The sequence below is a fragment of the Schistocerca cancellata genome, chromosome 3, assembly GCF_023864275.1.
Source record: "Schistocerca cancellata isolate TAMUIC-IGC-003103 chromosome 3, iqSchCanc2.1, whole genome shotgun sequence".
In the NCBI taxonomy this organism is placed as follows: domain Eukaryota; kingdom Metazoa; phylum Arthropoda; class Insecta; order Orthoptera; family Acrididae; genus Schistocerca; species Schistocerca cancellata.
The window spans coordinates 60,879,783-60,901,536 of record NC_064628.1 but is presented as its reverse complement, the minus strand read 5'-3'; the positions used below and the strand labels follow the sequence as shown (position 1 = coordinate 60,901,536).

General features: G+C 37.7%; 1 protein-coding gene across 1 annotated transcript in view; it reads left to right on the top strand.

The window, feature by feature from the left end:
• LOC126176085 (zinc finger protein 16-like) overlaps positions 1-21,754 on the top strand; it is an 80,320-nt gene that overhangs the window by 8,347 nt on the left and 50,219 nt on the right. The window lies entirely within an intron of this gene.

Genomic DNA, 21,754 nt, shown 5'->3' with positions numbered 1-21,754 from the left:
ACTTAAATCTACAGTATAGATTGTAGCAGATTGTAAAATAACATCATGGATAGTGCTAGCAGCTTATGATACAGTCTTTAATGTGCTTGAGACTCACCGGAGACCTTATCTTGAGGCATAGTCATTCTGACAACATAATTTAGTGAATCAGAGAAGAGTTTGATGTAGTTCTCTTTACATATTTCCAATATCTTTGTTGATAAATAACATTACAGAGATCACAATTGCATAGCACAGATTATAAAAACAAACTGGAAGCAACATTTTCATTCCATTCATTTGTTGTCAGTTGAATTTGTATGAGGTTTCCTTTTACGCATTTGGTTGTTTATTATCACAGCAAAAAGTAACCTGCAATTTAGCTAATAATAAGAATTATTGTTAATGACACTCACCTCCACAGCTAATATGTGCTTGAGTGGAGCCAGTAACTCAAGAGGTAGCCATTTTGTTCCTGTTCACAGAAGATATTTTCATCACCAGCCTTTGGCTGACGAGGATATACCAGTGAACACTGCCATATGACTGTGTCTTTTACTGTTACTGAACTGGTCACCTAAAACTTAAATTTCAGTGCAGATCTCAAATTTCTTTACTGAATGCTTGTTACAAAAGTAACCAAAAAATCAGGAACCCTGAGCTTCTCAATTACTGGACCATTTTTGATGTAGTAGTTGTTAGTTCTGTGCAGATTGAGGAAATATTAAATATGAAGCATGTACTGTTCTACACTAGAAGTCACTGTCACCATAGAAGCTTCATTGCAGTGTGACAGTCAAAACTGCCATCATTTCTTATAATGTCAGTGTAGCTACTCTTTCCTTTCTTTGTAGCTATGGTACTAAACATCTTTTCAAATCAGTGGTGACAGGGTTATAACCTAGACAAATACTTTTTTAGGCACTTCTTCACACACTTTTAATATTTATGAACAACTCTATGAGAACCATTGTATTTTAATTACCTTTGTACACATCATATTGCATTTTTACTCTATTTAGTTATAGATGATGGTGCTATTATGGTTTGTTTTTGGTTTTCCCACTGATGATTCCATTTAGATACAGTATTTCGATAGTGATACTACTCTTTTCAGTTTTATTATAAGAATGTGTTTTATTACTTGGCACCGACATAACATTGTATGCTAGGTACGTTCCTTTGCATGATATTCCATTGATTGCAGGCCATAAGTGAGAGGGCAAGCGGTTAGGTTTGATATGAATGAGAAATGAAACTTTGTCAAAGTCTTGGTTTAAATTGCCCATAAAAATGAATGTATGCTTTATTCCCCATGTGAGCTACAGCAGAGAGAGAGAACTACACACATTTAATGACAGTGACTGACAATTACATGAAAATATATGTTTGTAAAAAATAACTAACAATACTAGAAAATTGAAATCTGAAAACCACAGTGTGTGTGTGTGTGTGTGTGTGTGTGTGTGAGAGAGAGAGAGAGAGAGAGAGAGAGAGAGAGAGAGAGAGAGAGAGAGATTCTAATCCTCCCGTAAAGAGAAACAATGTGGCGATATAGTATGCAAATAAAAGTGAATACAGTTAGTTGGTTGAAGCTGTAGAGTGAGATACACTTACCAGAAACTAACAGATGGGTATGCCTTGTGAAATTAACCTAAAGAATACATGGAGATTTGTCCAGCCAGTAAGTTGAGTGTCAAAAGGGCAGTCAAATGTTGTCTGCAACAGTGCTAGCTATTATCTAAGGGTGACAGGTATAAGGGGCATTCAAAAAGAAACGAACTGGAGGCATAATTATAGAAACCAGCCTGTATGTTAGAAGTATTGACCCTGGCTGTTGAGACACTTGTCCCACTGTGACACAAGGTGGTGAATGACTGTCTCATAAAATTCCTGGGGCTGCGATGTTAACTAGTTCCGCACCTACAGCTGGATGTCATCGTCAGAGGTGAATCGTTTACCCCTCAGAGCCTTTTTAAGGGGGCCAAAAATGGTGTGATCACAGGGAGAGAAGTCTGGACTGTATGGAGGGTAGCTGAGAACCTCCCATTTGAATTTCTGCAGGAGTGCCGTGACTGTGTTGTCTGAGTGAGACTTTGCATTGTCGTGGAGCAGAATGACCCCATGGGTGAGACTGCCTGGTCGTTTTGATTTGATCGCTCGGTGAAGGGTGGTCTAGGCTTGTGAGTAACGCTTGGGCATTCACTGTTGTCCTGTGCTGGAGGAATTGAATCATAAGGGGCCATCTACATCAAAGAAGAACGTCAGCACAACCTTTCCTGTGCTGGTGTGGATGGCCTTGGCTTTTTTTGGTGGTAGTGACCCTGGATGCTTCCACTGGAGACTTTATCGTTTTGATTCTGGTTAGAAGTGATGACACCGTGACTCATCTCCAGCCACCACTCGTGCCAGGAACGCATTCCCTTCCTGAGCATAGTGCTGCACATGAGCAAGACAGTGGGCCATTCGACACGCTTCTGGTGTGTTTGAAGACTGTGGGGCACACACTTTGCGCATATGCAGTCGTTCCTTCATGATGGTGTGAAGACTTTCCAATGCTCAATCCAACCACAGCAGCTAAGGCTTTCACTGTCATTCTGTGGTCCTGTGTAATGAGTGCATCCACCAGCTGGACGATGTCATCAGTAATGCAGTGTAGTGCTCCAGACTGTGCATCATCGGCTAATGATACCCGTCCTTCCCTGAAGTGCTTGTGTCACACCTTGACTCTTGCAAGGGACATGAAGTGTTCATCGTACACTTGTGACATTCTTCGATGGATATCCGTTCTTCCTACTCCTTCTGCTGTCAGAAAACAAACAACACCTCTTTGCTCTTCTTTTGACTCCTCCATGTCACTGTTTGCAGTGTGACAGGCAGTACTGGACGATTGATGCGTGCTGCTGCTAGCTCTGAATAGTCACGTGACATGCACGCATGCCCTCTAGCAATGGGCTGTGAACTTCCACGCTCTGGTCAGAACTACACCTTGTTGCACACGCCACAATATTACCCTCCTGTCACCAGTTTGTGCATTCCAGATTCTGGTTTGTTTCTTTTTGAATGCCCCTTATACTTACAAAAGTTAGAAAAATATGAAACAAGTGGTGTAGCTAATCGGCTGGTATGGAATTAAAGTTTTGGAAACTGCCGTTTCTGAAGTGAAGTATGCACAAGGAGGAGGAGGAGGACGACGATGAGGATGAGGACGAGGTGATGCACAGTAGCAAGGAGCAGTGTACTACGTGAAGTGCCTGTCAATAGTATCATTCTGCTCCATCTGTCTGTAGTTTGCACTTAAGACGGAGCACAGAAATGTTATGTTGATTTTCGTGTTAGCAAGGGAATGCTGAGACTGTTCGAGCTATTGTAGTTTTCATTAGAAGTAACGCGAAACAATTGCAACAAGTTTTACATTTGTAATCAATGGCAGCAGTTTTCGGAGTATACAAAGTTTTTGAGAGACAGTCAGAAGCAGAACATTTGCCACATGTTGTCCATGCCCCATTGATGCCAGTCGCCAGAGGAGAAAACAGGTTGGTGTGTACATTGTGCGACAGTGACACAGTGCAGACAGGATATGGCACGAAGTATTCTCTCTCTCTCTCTCTCTCTCCCTCTGTCATCCTTCCTTCCTCCACTCTCTTTCGCTCTGCAGAACATATCATTCCCCCGACTTTTAACTTGCACACCACTCTACCTGAGAGACATGCCTAGTGACTAGATCTGTCATATCAATTCATCATGTGCCTCCTGCATTTTTGTGAATTGACAGGGACAGGCACAGTGAGAAACTTGCCCAGCTCAAGTGTGTACACCATTCCGTGTATTGTGTACTTAAGACCATTAGTGACATTACAATCAAAGCAGGTAGGCATATACATTTTTAAAGCAATGATCTGACAACTGTATGATGAAGGAAGACTCATAATTACTATGAGTGAAGTCAGGAATATTTCCTGTTTAAATCCTTAGATTCTTTTGGTTGTGTTGCCTATCTTTGGATGTATCTCCTTTCCTACAAAACGTTGGAAAGGCCACATATAAATATTCAGATCATTGTTCTTTGAACTGAAGTATGCAATACCATAGTTTACCCGTAACCATGTGAACAATAATGTGATTGAAACTTGTGCAGATATCGCTCCTCATAAAATAATTGTTTATTCTCATTTGGTTTTTATATTCATGCACGCACCATTTTTCATGCTAGGTTTGCCAAAGATTCCCTCATCATGAATGTTTGTAAGAACTTCCCAAAATTTGTAACATCATTTCTTCATTTTTATTAACTGATTTGCATTAATTGTAAATGCTTAAAATTAACAGCAGGTATTGGATGATTATGTCATCCCTTTTTTTTAAGAATTTACATAAGTTAATGGCATTCATAACTGACAAGATCGTTTATTTTGAGATATGTCTACACTCCCATCATAGAAGTGCGAAACCAGTGGATTGGCGATACAGACAAGTTACCTACATGACCTAGATGTTGAAAATGCTGTCTTAATATGTAGCATAAATCATTATTTACAGCCAGTAAGCATCTGATTTTGAAATAGCATTACTTGTAGCAATACTGATTTCGTTGTAGCTTAACATGCCCTTAAGGCTGGTAGTCGGGCCCAGTTTGCAAGCCTAAAACCTGAGTACAGAGCAGCGTCCAGCAGTACTATTATTTTTAACTTCTCCCACATCCTTTACATGTGAAGTTCACTTCATTTATCATTATCATGTGCATAAGCCATTTTAAATCTACTATTCCATGCGCTACAGCCTTCAGTTATATTAATCAGTGTTGCTCCTGCATGTTTTATTGTACAGTCATTTTCTCACGGTTTATTCATGTCAGTCTTTTCTCATCTTGGAATCCAGCAAACTACTTTGTTGGTCCATCTACAATCCATTCACAAAGCTACATGTCCAGCCCAACTCCATTTGATTTTCATCACAGTCATAATTATGACTTCCATTCCCAGTTCCTTCCATATGCTGTGATAATTATTTACACTGCTGCCAGTTTCCCAGATCATTATTATTCCTACTCTTGCTCTACTGTTACGTGACCTAATATGTTTAATTCTATTATGCCCATATTGTTTTCTAGTTTCATATGTTATGTTAGTGTCCTGACAATCCACATGCCCACCCTAATTAGCGTTCTCTTTTTCTGTGATATCTCCTTCCAAGGACACCAGCAGTTCAGAAATTTTGCACCTTAAAACCGCAATTGTCATCACGATAGCTCCTCCCAAGTAATTCTTACCTGGAGATCTAAATGAAGGTCTAATTTCATACGAAATATTTCACCCAGGAGGAAGCCATTATTATGGTTTAGCAGAAAACTAATCTAGCATAGGTGGATAATCTGGTTGTTTTTCATTGCCTTCAGCACCAAAGTACTCCAGCCACAAAGTACTAAATCACACTTACTGATAGTGTTACAGTGCCACAGCAATCCTGTTGATTTCTGTAAACTGGAGAAACTGTCATTTTCCTCTAGGGTGAAGCCTCTCTGTGTACCTTCCTCAACCTGCTTGGATATGTTTGTGTATAAATCTGAAAATGATGGTCAAGAAATGTCTTGATGTATTTACAATTTGTGCATTTTACATATACAGTTATTTATGTCCACTGCTATGCCACTCTGTGATCATGCTCACTCATTCTCTTGCATAACTACCTTGCATTAGACCGAGCGAGGTGGCGCAGTGGTTAGCGCACTGGACTCGCATTCGGGAGGACGACGGTTCAATCCCGACTCCGGCCATCCTGATTTAGGTTTTCCGTGATTTCCCTAAATCGCTTCAGGCAAATGCCGGGATGGTTCCTTTGAAAGGGCATGGCCGATTTCCTTCCCCATCCTTCCCTCACCCGAGCTTGCGCTCCGTCTCTAATGACCTCGTTGTCGACGGGACATTAAACACTAATCTCCTCCTCTCCTCCTCCTACCTTGCATTAGCCTGCTGTTGACAACTAACCATGGACTACAGTCAGAGACAACCTATCAAAAGCAAACCTAAATATCTTTATGTTATTCCTAGACTTCACAGCGACTTACTATGGTCTTGTTTCTACCTTGTATGATGTTATTTCCTCAAAAGATATGACCAACAATCCCAAAAAGGCTCAAGCAAGGGAGAAGTCAAATTCCTGGTAACCCAAAGCAGCAAAACAGTAATTGATGACCTGGGTCATGGTCCGAATGCTTTATTGTTTCACTAGGTACATTCTTAATAGCATTTGTGAGACCACATCTGAAAAAAGTTTAATATTGTAAATAATATACAATTAAATAATTGCAAGATCAAATACAAATATTTTGTCATGCAATAGTGTCAATGTCACTTGTGTAAATCTAAACGTACACATTCAAATATATAACACAAGGAAAATTCTATTTAAGGACTATAAAATTACTAAGAGACAGAATATATATCCCATACCTACTTTTAGGCACAGTTAAAAGTGAAAATCAAGTGGCATTGTTATGATGGACTGATCATTTATTGCACATTTTGATCTAATACCAGCTGCAGGAAATCAAAATTTTGAAAGGAGTCTGACAAAAAAAAATTTCCCGTTGTAATTGTGTATTTTGTTTTATATTTATGAAATATATCTCAGTGACAGCTGACATGCTTGGTTTTTTAATCAGGTGTGTCGCTGATGTTCTTTGCATCTCTCCTTGACTGCTCTGACAGTCTGCCCCACATAAGACATGCTACACTCCCATGGAATGCTGTACTCACTTGGCTTTCAGAGAGCTGGGCCACATGGAATGCTGTACTCACTTGGCTTTCAGAGAGCTGGGCCTTCTTTAACATTACATACAAAATCCATTGAGTGTCAAGTTTCCATAGGAGTCTACTGATCTTTTCGGATATTGGGATAGCATAAGATAGATGGGAAAACTTGTGCACATTGACTCAGTCTCCATGCCTCTAGCCATCACCATGTGTCACAAAGAAATTCAGTGCTGAAGACTGCTCCATATAGCTCAATCAATTTCAGACAATTGCAGTCTTGCAGAAGAATTAAAACACCAACGAATAGCGTTCCGAAGGAATGGATACTTAGATCATCAAATTGAATGGGTGATGCAGTGAAAATCAAGAGAGAAAAAGATTCAGACTGAGACTGGGCAAGATAAGCTAAAAATCACGTGATATATTTATGCTGTCTCAATATCCGGAAAGATTGGTAGACTCCTACAGAAATGTGGGATCCAGTGTATTTCATTCCCTCCAACTGAGATTTAAATTATTCTTTGTCTTGTTAAAGAGAATATAGGACCCAGAAAACTGAGTGTGTGTCACATTCCATGCAGCATGTCTTGTATGGTGCAGATTTTGATCAATCAAAGAGGAATGCAAGGAAAATCAGCGACACACATGACTCAAACAACCAAGCAAATCAGCTGTCGCTGAGCACTGTCTTGAGATGACATATGATGGACCACCATTGAGGTGCAGATACTAATTTTATGGGACAGTGCAATTAAGGAGTATATCACAACAAAGAGGTCAGAAAACCTCATATACAGGATGGAGATTTCATTTTAAATAATTCTTGGGACATGGCACTCAGTTAATTGAAATCTCATGGCTATCACATCCACCAGCATTGGAAAACACTAAGAGAACTTGCATTTCACAGAATATTGGTATGAGCTCTGAGAAACAAAAGAGTATCAAAGAGCATAGAGGGCATCAAGAGTCAATCACATCTACGAATAGCAGCTTGAAAACAGTAGTATTTCACAATCTGGCTGGAGTACAGATAGCAAGTGCATGTGCGAACATTACGGAAGGGGAAATACTCGCTGTTGAGAGGAATGTCGTTACACGTATTGCCAAATGCATTGAGCTTGACGGACATAATTTTGAGCATTTATTGCATTTATGTGGTATTTACAAATAATCATGCTGTAACAGCATGTGTTCTCAGAAATGATAAGTTCGCAGAGGTACATGTATCACATTGGAACAACCAAAATAAAATGCTCAAACATACCTACGTTCTGTATTTTAATTTAAAAAACCTACCTGTTACCAACTGTTTGTCTAAAATTGTGAGCCATATGTTTTTGACTATTAGAGCACCATCTATCACAAAGCGAAAAAAGTGGTCCAACTAAAACAGTCATATTTCTTTACGTACTACACGAATATATAATAAAAAATTGGGGTTCCTATTTAAAAAAACACAGTTGATATCCGCTTGACCTATGGCAGTGCCATCTAGCGGGCCAACCGTAGCGCCATCTGGTTTCCCCCTTCAAGCTAGACAAATTTCATTCTTTGTAGTTTTTTCATTTGACACTTATTTCGTGAGATATTTGGCCTAGTCACGATCAGTGGACCACCCTGTATAAGGAATAGGAATGAACCCAAAATTAAACCCTTGGTACTGCCTTTGTGATTTCTCCCCAGTCACTAAAATTTTCTATCCTTGTTTGAATTCCATTTTTGATGAAGAAATGCATCCAAATTGTTTGAATTATTCTGCACAACCTTTCGCATTCTGTCTGTTAAGTATGCTTCAAACCAGTTGTGCATCAGTTCCATAAAACTTCATTCTTCCTAAGAGAGTAACACAGCCTGCACAATCAAAAGCCTTGAAAGGTAAAAAAAAATACCAACTGATGACATTTTAGTATTTAAAGCTTGCACTCTTTTATGAGTGAATTAATAAATAGCATTCTCAGTCGGGCAACCCTTCTGTAATCTGAACTTTGATATGTGAAGTAAATTGTTTCCACTGAGTGCAACTACTCTTGAGTACATTATTGTTTTGAATATCTTGGAAAAATTTGTCATTAAGGAAATTGGATGATAATTGTTTAAGTGTGTCTTGTCACATTTCTCATGAAGTGATTTAACAATTGCACATTTATACCTGTCTGGAAAAAAATTCTGAGCCAGTGATGCATTACATATATCACGAAGGACATTACTTATTAAGCTGGAACAAGTTTTCGGGGTTCTGTAGTTGCTTAAAGTTCTGTGGACTGACATGTTTAATATACTCTACTGATTTTTCAACTGAGCCATTTAATCCTATTTTTGCTGCTGTATTTAGAAGGTGACTGTTAAAAGTCCTTGCTGCTTGTGAATTATCAGTCACAACATTATCATTTAGTTTAATTGTTATAGTTCGACGCACAAGTCGCCGAAGTGGCGTCAGATCGAAAGACTTGCACCAGGCGAATGGTCTACCCGACGGGAGGCCCTCGTCACACGACATTTCATTTCATTGTAATAGTGTCTTGTAAACTGACTGGTTGTCCTTTCTCTGTTTTGACAACATCCCAAGTTGTTTTAATTATATTATGTGCATTATTTATTTCTGCCAGGGCATGCATATGTGTGGACATTTAAATGGCTTTCCTTAAAATACTAAAGTGTTTTATGTAGTATGCAAGTAAAGTCAGATCCTGACTTAGTATGGCCTTCATATAAACTTCCATCTTCCTCTTAAATGAGATTTTAATTTCCATTGTTATCTATGGCTTACTTGGTATTTAAATGGATCTTCTGAATAATTTCATAGGAAAGTGATTGGGTACACATTAATTGTTTCAATCTGAGTACTGTATATAAAAATATTATCACTCCATGTCCTGCTATTTTGCTGCACACGAACTGGTAAATTGACTACTGAAATTAGATTGATGCACCCCAATAATAATTCTAGCTCATTTTTCCTATTCGTATCTTTTAAGGAATCTACATTGGAATCTCCAGAAAGTGCTGTTTCTTCTTGTCTGACAGGTAGCTCAATAATGCATCTAGATTCCTCATAACTGAAGGCTTCCTAGAGGGTACAGGTAGACTGTTACAATTATCATAAAAGGATTCTGCAGTAACAAGCACATGCTTCTAGGTTCTGATTACGACAAAAACTATTTGTCTCAATATTTTTTACTTTGTGTCCAACTTTTACATATTTTGTAGCTCCTCCTTTTTCCGTGTTAACTCTAGACAAAAATGATGCAAGTCTGTAATCCCTGATATTTACCTTCTTCGTCCCTGTGGTTATGTTGCATTCAGACAGGCACAGAACATCTGTCTCTTCAGTATTTTCCATATCTTCTAGGGATGCAATACACTCATTTACCTTAGGTTTCAACCCTCCAATGTTCTGATGAAACAAATTATTTTTATTTTTCTGGTAATTGTCACAGGTATTACGGTCTTCCAATGCTCCAATTTCTCTTGGTACTCTCTGTCTGCAACCCGACTCTACCCTAAAAATGTGTTCCTTTGATTCCAGTTGTCACAGGGATTTTGTATTGTGTGCTTGTGTGCTTGTGGCTTTCTGCAAGGTGCTCGGCTAATTTTCCCTTCCCCTGTTATTCAGTTCCATGATTATTGAATCCCCATCTCCCGATCACAGGAACAGGCAGGGCACAGACATGAGACTTTGTTTCAGTGTAAAGCAATTTACTCAGCTCTTTGTTCAATGGCTAACAGCTATGTTAGCCTAGTACTGGTCATTTCACTGCAAAATGACTACAGACACTGTACAAGTGTTCGCTGTTGTTGCTCCTATTTCCTCCAGGTCACCTTTAATATATATTCTAAATTGCTAGCCAGGCAGTTTCCTGCTCCTCCTACTATAAGTACCTTACCCTCTCTATATTGAAATCTCTGCACAATGCCCCTATGTTCATCATCACCTAGCTAAGCTTGGCACTAGGTGTTAAGATGCTTATGATCTCTGTACAATGCCCCTATATTCATCATCACCTAGCTAAGCTTGGCACTAGGTGTTAAGATGCTTGTGACCTGGTATTCTACTCCTAGCTTTTCCTGTAGCAGTTGACCTACAACTCTCCCATGACTACTCCCAAGCAGCAAGACTCTTTTCTTTCTATGTGTCTATTCTACTGACTTATCCTTTATGTCATTCCTTCAAACCTGTTGCACCTTACTAAGCTCAAGAATTGGTTGAGGCTGTTCTCCTACTTCAGGTAACAAGTCAAAATGACTGCTAACTGGAATTTGAAATGTGATTTCCAGGGTTTACTCCATTTACCTGTTATTTATCACCATCTCCCATTGTCTTTTTTTGTCTTCAACCTGTGTAATCCAAAATATTCCATTTCTAATCCTATCTAGAGGGCACAAATATTTATTCCCTGTTCCACTATTTTCTTGTCTCAACTTGTAACCTACAATTTCTTGGAAGAGCCTCGTCTGACACTTCCTTAGCTGCATTCTCCCCAGTGAAACACCAACCCACAATCCTGACATGTTCCCCCATACCAATTAAGTGACTACAAAACCCTATTTGTCACACATAATGTTACTCTTCCAGTATACTAAAAACCTCTTCAACACACACAAAGTGCAATAAAGTAAAATTCAGTAACAACTCATCTTTCAGTGAATTATGCAACTGACTTCTAAACATCAGGCAGACACAGAATTACTTGACAGATGTTCATTGAACATAGGTAGTACAAGACACGAAATGAATGAAAATTAAAAAGCACAATATTTTCTAACAATAACCTTAGACCAACACTACCGGGATATTATGTAAAGTACTGTAATGAACCCAAAACAACACTTAAAAATTAAACAGCAGTCAGACGTTAACACTAGCTCATAAACACGCCACCTATATTCACTGAACATAGGTTTCAAAGCACGAAAGAAGTGAAATAAATGAAAACTCTAAAAAGCGCCTGCCCAAGTAAGGCAAAGATTCTGAGTTCAAATCTTGATCTGGTACAAATTTTCAATGTGGCAGGAAGTTTCATATCAGGGCACACTCTGCTGCAGAATCAAAAATTCATTTTGAGAACATCCCCCAGTCTATGTCTAAGCAAGGTCTCTGCAGTATTGTTTCTTCCAGGAATGCTAGTTCTTTAAGTTTCGCAAGAGAACATCTGCCAAGTCTGTGAGGACATGTTATGAGTTGTGTTTGGATAGCTCAGTTGGTACAGCATTTGCCTACGAATGGCAAAAGTCGTGAGTTTGAGTCTCAGTCTGACAAACAATTTGAATCTTCCAGGATGTTTCATATCAGTACATGTTCTACTGCAGAGTGAAAAAATTCATTTTAATGGTTGTTTTTCAAATCAATTGCTTTGGAAAACTATTCATAATAGGTCCAAACTTTATAAGAGTGCAGTCAAGGAAATGGGCACCATTTCAATATAAAATATTGCATTTTCAATGAAAATATATCATTAATGTTAAATAGGATTCTTCAAATAACAATCACATCACTATATTAGATAATAGTTACTTGTCACATTTTAGTTTCTTCCTTTGTTACTGATTGTGGACATATTTTATAAGTCTGCATAGGGGCTGCAGTTTTAAACAAGATCTCATGCTGTTATTAATGAACTCAATACATGTAGTGACAGATGCATCATGTAAGAAATGACTGCAAAGAAAATTTCCATAATTGCTATCAAAGAACAGAACAGTTTGTGCTTACCAAGCAGACACACAAATAATCATCAAAGAATCTAGGTTTGTGTCCAAGATGTTTCCAAGCTAGTCCAAGCTGTTGTCAGAGATGTGATTATCTGTTCCTTCGGTGTCAGCTTTTTTTATAAGAACAATATAATTTTATTTCTGTTTCTACTTTTGATCAACATGGGAAGATATCCTCCTGTTTCTCTGGGAAGCTAGATCGTGTTCTCTTTTTGTTATAATGTTTGTCAGTCCTTTTCACTATGCAAAGTATAAATGATTGCAAAAACATACTTGACCTCTTAACAACAAATAATCATGATCAACTAAGGAACATCATGACAGATCAGGGATTGGTGACCATAAGGTTGTTGTAGCTAGACTGAATGCTGTAACATTCATAACCACCAAAAATAAATGCCGAATATGTCTATTAAAAAAAGCCGATCTAAGTTCGCTTGGCACCTTCCTAAGAAACAGTGTCCACCCCTCCCAATTTGGCTATGTAAGTGTAGACCAAATGTAGTTTAAATTCAAAGAAACAGCATTGCCATCAGTTTAGAGAGATATACCAAATAAATTAATAAGAGATGGTACTGATCTCTCATGGTACAAAAAACAGGTCAGAAAACTACTGCAGAAGCAACGAAGAAAGCATGCCAAATTTAAAAGAATGCAAAATCCCCGAGATTGGCAAAGTTTTACAGAAGCTAAAAATTTAGCTTGAATGTCAGTGTGAGATGCTTTTAATAGTTTCCACAATGAATCTCTGCCTCAAAATCTGGCAGAAAATGGAGAGAGATTCTGGTTGTATGTAAAGTACACCTGTTTCAAGATGCAATCAATACCTTTACTGCATGATAGCAGTGGTGATGTTATTGATGACACCACCACTGAAGCAGAGTTACAAACACAGTGTTCCAAAGTTCCTTCACAAAAGAAAATGAAGTAAATATTCCAGATTCGAAACAAGAACAACTGCCAACATGAGTAACTTAGATATTTTTGGTTTAGCAAAGCAGCTTAAAACTTTTAAGAAATACAAAGCTTCCGGTCCAGATTTATGTCAGTCAGGTTCCTTTTAGAGTATGCTGACCCAATAGCTCCGTACTTAGGAATCATATTCAAATGCTCGCTTGTAGAAAGATGTGTACCCAAAGACTGTATTCGTGTTTTCCTGTCAGAAAGGTCACAATTCATAATAATTGATGTAAAGTCGTCAAATAAAACATAAGTAATAGCGGGCATTCATCGTGACCTATATAAACAATTAAGTGACAATCTGAGCATGCCCTAAGAGTATTTGCAAATGATAATGTCATTTACTATTGTGTAAAGTCATCAGATGATCAAAATGAATTGAAAAATGATTTAGACAAGATATCTACATGGTGAAAAAAGTGAAAATTAACTCTAAATCATGAGAGTGTGAAGTCATCCACATGAAGACTAAAAAGAACACCCTAATTTTCAATTACACGATAAATCACACAAATCTAAAGGCTGTAAACTCAACTAAATACTTAGGGTTTACAGTTTTTTGAATGGTCACATAGGTAATGTTGTGGGGAAAGCAAACCAAAGACTGTGATTTATTAGCAGAACATGTAGAAGATGTAACATGTTTACTACAGGGACTGCTTACACCACACTTGTCTGCCCTCCTCTGGAGTACTGCTGTATAGTGTGGGATCTGCAGCACATGGGATTGATGGAGGACATAGAAAAAGTTCAAATAAGGGCAGCTCTTTTTGTAGTATCATGAAATAGGGGAGAGAGTGTGACAGGTATGATACATGATTTGGGGTGGCAGTCAATAAAACAAAGATGTTTTTGCTGAGGCAGGACCTTCTCATGAAATTTCAATCACCAACTTTCTCCTCAGAGTGTCAAAACATTTTGTTGAGGTCCACCTACAACGGGTGAAATGATCATCATAATAAAATAAGAGAAATCAGAACTTGAGTGGAAAGATTTAAGTGTTCATTTGACCTGTGTGCTGTTCGAGAGGGGAACGGAAGAGAATTAGCTTAAAGATGGTTCAATGAACCCTCTGCCAGGCACTTAATTTCAGAGTAATCTTGTAGAGCTAGCTGTAGAATTACAGCAGTTAGTTGATTTTATTCCATTTGAAGACTAATGGTGACCTTTCCCCTACTTTCTACAACACTGAGTAACATTGTCCTCTGGAAGCAGACATTATTAATTACTCATCATTTCTTTAGTTCCCCTGTGAATCAAAGGAAGTAATGACGAATCACAGGCCTTCTTTACAACTCTTTGATATCCTTGGCAAATCTTGAATACACTATACAGGATCAATGCTGCACCCTGCAAGATAGCTCCTTTCACTTGGTAACATTAATACAACTTATATTTTGAATGATGTAGCACATTGGTCTTGGATTGTGGTCACTGTAATTTAGATTTTCTGTACATTCCCTAAATGACTTCACTTGATTATTGGCATGGTTCCTGAATCAAACCCTCAGGCGATTATCATCCTCATACTCGTCCAATTTGAGCTTCTGCTATGCTGTAGTGATCTCAGCAGTGATACAATAAATAACCTGTTGCTTTGTGTTTTGTTGTCTTTTGTTTGAAAGATCGATATTTCAGTGACAATGGAGAGACTTCTGTGATAGATAAAATTCTTTTTCAAATGCTTTGTTATCTGGTAATAATCACATAAAATTTAACTCTTGGACATGTCCCCATTTTCGTAATACAAGCGGGTACATTGTGTACTTTGTTCACATGTAAATAATAGCTATCTTTATGTTACCAAGATAAACACGTATGGGCAAAATCATAGTTTAATCTTAGTTTGAGTCCACAACAATAAAATAAACTTACGTATATGAGTTAATGCACTGTTTAAACAAACAATAATGAAATAAACTCCCATTTTATCATTCCGTTGCCACGGACAGGTGTTATTCCACAATAATGATGTACATGAAGCACTAAACAGTGCAGTTGCATCAGACACCAGTCAACCAATTATTCAATTATTAGCTGGAAATTTGACAACCAGATTTGTCACTGTGTTAGCTGAAGCAATAATGAAGGCATAGGTATGGGCTTGCAATTGTGAAACAACAATGGAACAGTGCAAAACAATTTCATTTGTGGTTGGCTCACTTTATTCAAGGCACACTTTTTCTAGGATTACAGTGGAAATTACATTTTGCTCTCATCTTTCATCTTTAGATCATAAAAAGAAAGCATAGTTCACTCACAGGCATATCGAGAAAACCACATTGTCAATGGAGATGTGTGAGGAATGTCATGCGTATAATGTAAGAGCTCTATATATGCATAAATTTCTAAGTGTGATGCTCCCCACTTATCTCCATTGACAATCTGATGCTTATAAATTGACGACTGCTTTCTCTTATGGTCTGAAGATGGCGTTGATAGCTAGAACTCTGCCTGAAACTTTATGTGTTTGTGCCAGACCACAAAAACTTTTAAAAAGAGTACTGATATCTGATTTGCAAGCAAAAAGTATGTTTCTTTTGTATTTTTGTTTTAATAAAATGTTGTTTCGAGTTCCTAATTGTGGCTAGTTACCACTCTTGAAGAGTCTCTGTTATTTTGTAACAAGTAATCATCTAAATAGTTGCATGAAAGAACTATTTCTTAGCACAATGATACTTCTTTGCAGGTCACAATTTCTCATTGAACATTCCATGCTGTGATTCTGTGGCACCATTGAGAGCAATATCCTACCAGCAGAGCTCACAGTGGAAAAACACGTGGAAAACAATTCCAAAGTCTAGGCAGCCAGGGGAATTTGTGTGTCGTATGTGTGGCAAAGTGTACAGGTATCAGCGGAATTTGGCAAGTCACATCAAACATGAATGTGGAAAGGAACCTCAATTTCGCTGTCCATATTGTACATTACGTTACACTCAGAATGGTGCATTAAGGAGTCACATTAGAAGATACCATCAAGCAGATTGCAACATAAGATGATAGTGTACTGCTGGACGTGATGGTTGCAATGCCATGGACAGATACTGATATACTGCAACACACAATTTTACTCTTTGCAAACCAAATCTAGTATCTTTGTCATCTAATTTGTGTGCCACATTTTGTTCAGAGACTTCTCAGTACTCTCATATCTTCTTTTTGTGTACTCATAAATGTTGTGATCAATAAATTCTTTTCTTGCCATGTGGCTTAGACATCCAACAATTTTCACATTCAGTGCTGACATTCACAATTTTTTTGTTACCTGTTCTAGCCAGTCTCAAGTGATAGAGCCTAATCAACATTAATTCTATATTTCACTAATTTTTCTATTTCCAGTACATAATGGATATCTTTTGCAAGGATGCTTCATTTGGCTGTACCTAACCTTTATGACTACAACCAATTCGGTTACATTTTTTTGTATTTCTTCTGTTGTCTTTCTCTGTCAGATGCATTATCTTATTCTAAATTATCATTTTTTTCGTATGATGCTTACTTAGATCCTTATAAGTAATTTATGTTGGGGAAACTTCACTTTATTTGAAGCAATTTGTTCTAATTCTATTAAGTGGCTCATCACTTCATGTTTCCACTTTCTTATTGATTTTCTATGTGTTATGTTGTGATCTTATTCTCTGTGTACCTTAATCATTCTGAGCTCTCAATTACGTTTCTAAATTAGTTACCAGGTGGCATTTAAAGTATCTTCATAATGTTTTAAAATTTTGCATGTTGTTCAGTAATTAAGTGAGACTAAATGAAATTTCAGAAATTTGAAGCATGTACTGAAAGAACAATTCAATAACGTCCAGTATTTTTTTTATATCCCATTCTACAATACAATATTTTGAGTGAACAATTCTTATCTGTTTCTTTTCTATTATCTTATAATTGTGATGTCTGCATGAAAGAACAATTAATAATGGTAGTAGTATATCCACCCCTTGTACCTGTTGTCATTTTGTGTTACGTACATTGGCAGCATTCTGTCACGTTATATGTAGTTTATGTTGTATGTAAATAAATACTGCTGTGCCTATAACTAAGTGCCATACTTTTCTTCTGATATACCAATCTGATCACTGACGTCACAAAACGTTTATTGCCCATCATCCATATTTTGCACTTTCTTGGTATTTTTACCTGTATGTGCAGTCTTGCAGCCATGTTCACTTTGCAGAAATTTAGAGAAGTGTGGCTGTATTTGGAATTAGCTACCCAATTCCTAAGTGTTGAAAATGAGGGGGCAATTTCTTATAAATCTTCAACACTCTTGAATTCATTTATTTTTGCAGTATACCACCCAACCAAAGATTTTTCTGAATGCACAGTATTATGCGTTATCAATTTGAACACTACACACACACACACACACACACACACACACACACACACACACAACTCAACTACTGTAAAATGCTATACTTATTATAATATTTCATTGATCAATTTGACATTTCAATTACATTACTATGCAATGTCTATCATACAACTAAAACAAATTTTAATTCATTTCAATGCTGTCCCTGTGCCAGACGAAGAACTGTACCTAATGCACTCGTATATCTTAAGTAAAATGTCATATCACACAATGCCTGCTCACATACTTCTAACTTAATTTGTTGTTCAAGTGTCCATAGTCGATGTAAGTTAGTAATCATCAACATAAATAGAAATATAACTAATATTACTACACAGGAGATGATAATTCTGCTGTATCCATGAGCTACTATCATTGAGATCCTTTCATAAATTCTGAACTAATCTGCACTAAATTTGACATATTTACTTTTTTAACTGTGTGAAAATAAGTTTTACAACTTGTAGAATGTGTATTTTGGCAGAGGTGCTTTAAAAACAGGTAAATTGTGTGATACATTTTATCTAAGAAGTTGCACCAGTTTTCATACACTTGGATCCACATCCATCCAACAGAATAAAATAATTCATGGTTTTACTGACATTTTATATTATCTGAACAACATACTTTATGCTTGACTATTGGCTAATTTTAACTTATGGTCATTTTAAGTGTAAATATTTGTATAAGTCTGCAAGGCCTTCATGGCCACTGTCATTAACGACAGAATCTTTCAAGGTGTTAGGCCACGTCACACTCATCTTCAGCTTCTTCACTACTTGATGTTTGGATTCCTCTGCTGCCATCTTCTTACAGATTTCACTGATGTCCCTGGATGGCTGAACACTCAGTAGAGGGATCAAAACATGGAGTAGTAAAGTCAAGGAGGATTGACGAAGCCTAATGACTCAGAAGATTTTTATCATCAGTAAATGTTAATGTTTTTGTTGTTTGTTGTTGTGGACTTCAGTTCAGTGACTAGTATGATGTAATTCTACTTGCTAGTCTATCCTGTGCAAACCTCTTCATTTCTGCATGACTACTATAACCTACATCCCATTTGACCCTGCTTACTGTATTCAAATCTTGGTCTCCCTGAACTATTTTTACCCCCACATTTCCCTTCTTTACCAAAAGGACTATTTTTTTCATGTCTCAGAATGTCCCCTGCCAATCATTTTCTTCTTTTATTTAGTTTGTGCCATAAATTTCGTTTTTCCCTCTTTCTTTGTAGTATTTCCTCATTATTTATTTAATCTCCCCTTGTAATCTTCAGCATTCTTCTGTAGCACCTCATTTCAAAAGTTTATAGTCTCTTCTTATCTGAACTGTTGATCACCCACATTTCACTTCCGCACAAGACTATATTCCAGACAGATAATTTCAGAAAATACTTCCTAACGCTTAAATTTATTTGTGTGGGCTCCACTCTGAACTGATGAAGATGTGAGAAGGGAGACTTGCAGGGTCCTCGATAGAGCCACAATGATGAAGAAAAATGCCTTGATGGCAGAATGCAGGGCTATATATGCCCTGATGAGGACAATGATAGTCGTCCTAGCATTAGACAAACTTCTAGTGTCAGAGGATTTAGATGCTACTACAATACCAAACATAAAACGAACTGAAGAAGGATGCTATGCCAGCTGTGACAAGGAAGATCATCTCACTCCTCATCAACTCAAGATAGGTCAGAGATATGATCAGGATACTGTTCCCAATAATACTGGTACCACTATGGCCTTATAGCCATCTGAAAATACACATAGAGGGTATTTCACAACATCTGATAGTGAAAACTATAAATTCGCCATTGTATGTCATAGCCAAACACCTGGTACAGGTATTAAAACCTCTAATGGGTCACTAACTACACTGTCTACACCATGTCAAGAACTCAGTGGAGTATGTGATAGTGTTTCAAGAGAGACGTCAGAGGAGGGTGATCTCCTAGGCAGCTTCAACATCACATTTCTCTTCAGATGGGTATTATTAGAACATTCCAAGGTATTATAGTTGATAATATGTAGGAAGAGCTGTGAGCTGCATGTCAGGGGAAGGCAACAGCTGTATGTGGGGAGCCACTTGCAGGAATGACAATGCACGCTACTGCTACTATCCATCAGATGATAGGTATCTCCAATGTAGGCCTACAGTGGCCAGATTCAGCTTATGTTTGTGTCACTGCTACTGCTGGCTGCAGTGTCAGTTTTGTCTCTGTCACTTCTTTCATTGTTGCTGGTACCATTTTCAGTGTTATTACTACTATTATCATGTAAATTAATACCAAATTGTTCTGTCATCTTGTCAAGAATTGAGACCGCCCCCCCCCCCCCCCCCCCTTCATATTTACATGTGTGAGTGCAATGTTAAGTCCAGAAAAAGTCTACTGTAGCCCATATGAATTCAAATGCATTTAAGTCTGGATGGTAAAGAGGTAATCTAATCACTGAATGTCCATGTTTGGTGAGCAGAGAATCAGTTTTAAAGATTAGAAATCTTTCATGTTCTGATTCGTACATATCATCATGAAATGGAAAACTTCTTTGCGAAATCCAATTAATCATCTCCTCTTTCCATAAAGAAGAGGTTTGAGATGGATTTAGTTGAATATCATAATAAGAAGCAGTATCAATCACCAACACAAAGTTTGGTGATAGATTGCGGATTAATGTGCTTCTGATTCATTTAGCAAAATTTTTGAAATTCAAGTATTGTGATAATCAGGTCATTTTGTTCTGAACTTAAAAATTAATTATGTGTTTGGTACGAATACTTTATCACCACCACCAGCATGCACAATGATAGCTCACATTTCCTTGGAAACTGTAAACCTCCATTTTTATCATCAATCCAAGGGTGGTGTAAGTAAGCTTTTGTTTTAGCATCACACTAAGAACAACGATTATTATGTGATGATTGTATTCAAGTCTCATCCACATTTTCTGTATAGTAATTGTCCCACTGTTTTTTAAATTCTTTATAGCCTGTAAATACTGTAATCATTTTTGTGAATGTCTAACTTTTCAGTTAATAATTTTCACTTATTTGATGGCTTTTTTCCATCTAAATCCTTAATCAGTGACAGTCTTTTGTGGGTTTGAGCTGCTGCCCGAGTAATTTACATTACACAACTGCACAGCTCTGACTATGTAGGATTTCTCTACCACTGTTATTTTTCATCACCAAATAATGCACTGAATCACTGAATAAAATGTACATACTGACTCATTTTTTTCTTAATGGAGCGCAACATGTGATGTGAACGGTACATCAGTCACTACATTGCTGAACCTGGTCTGTCTCTCACCACACAAAACCAGCATGTGGCTACTGCACATGCTGATATCAAAGCTCATGCTGCATTTCACCAACTATACTCAAGTGTCACTGACAGCAACACGATGAAACTGTTTAGACATGCGTCACCACCACCTACTTCCAGTGTGGTGGAAAATTCAATGGAAAGCAGCAGTCATCGCTTATCTATATATGGAACACTTCAAGGAAACAGCTCTCAAACTGTGTACTTGGTACCAAAGGCACTATAGAGATATGTGGACAACACACTTGTAGTTTGACGTCATAGTAAGAAAAACATACAAAAATTCCTGTGCCACTATAACAGCAGAGACAACTGTGTAAGGTGGAAGAAAATGGATGCCTGCTGTTCATAGACTGCCTGATGAAAAAGAACCTTGATGACAGACTGGTACATTTCGCCTACAGAAATAAAAAAAAAAAAAAAAAAACACACACACACACACACACACACACACATAGACCTGTAGACAACCACCAATAGCTGCCCCCAACCAGCAGAACACAACTTTGTCCTCACCACACTGGTAAACACAGCACGCTGTTCTGGCACACAGGGCATAAACTGTATGCAACAAGGAAGCTTTACATATCAAGTTACAGCATTTGCATGAAACATTTCACACAAATGGCTATTTAGAGACACACATAAGTGTGCTGTGCACCT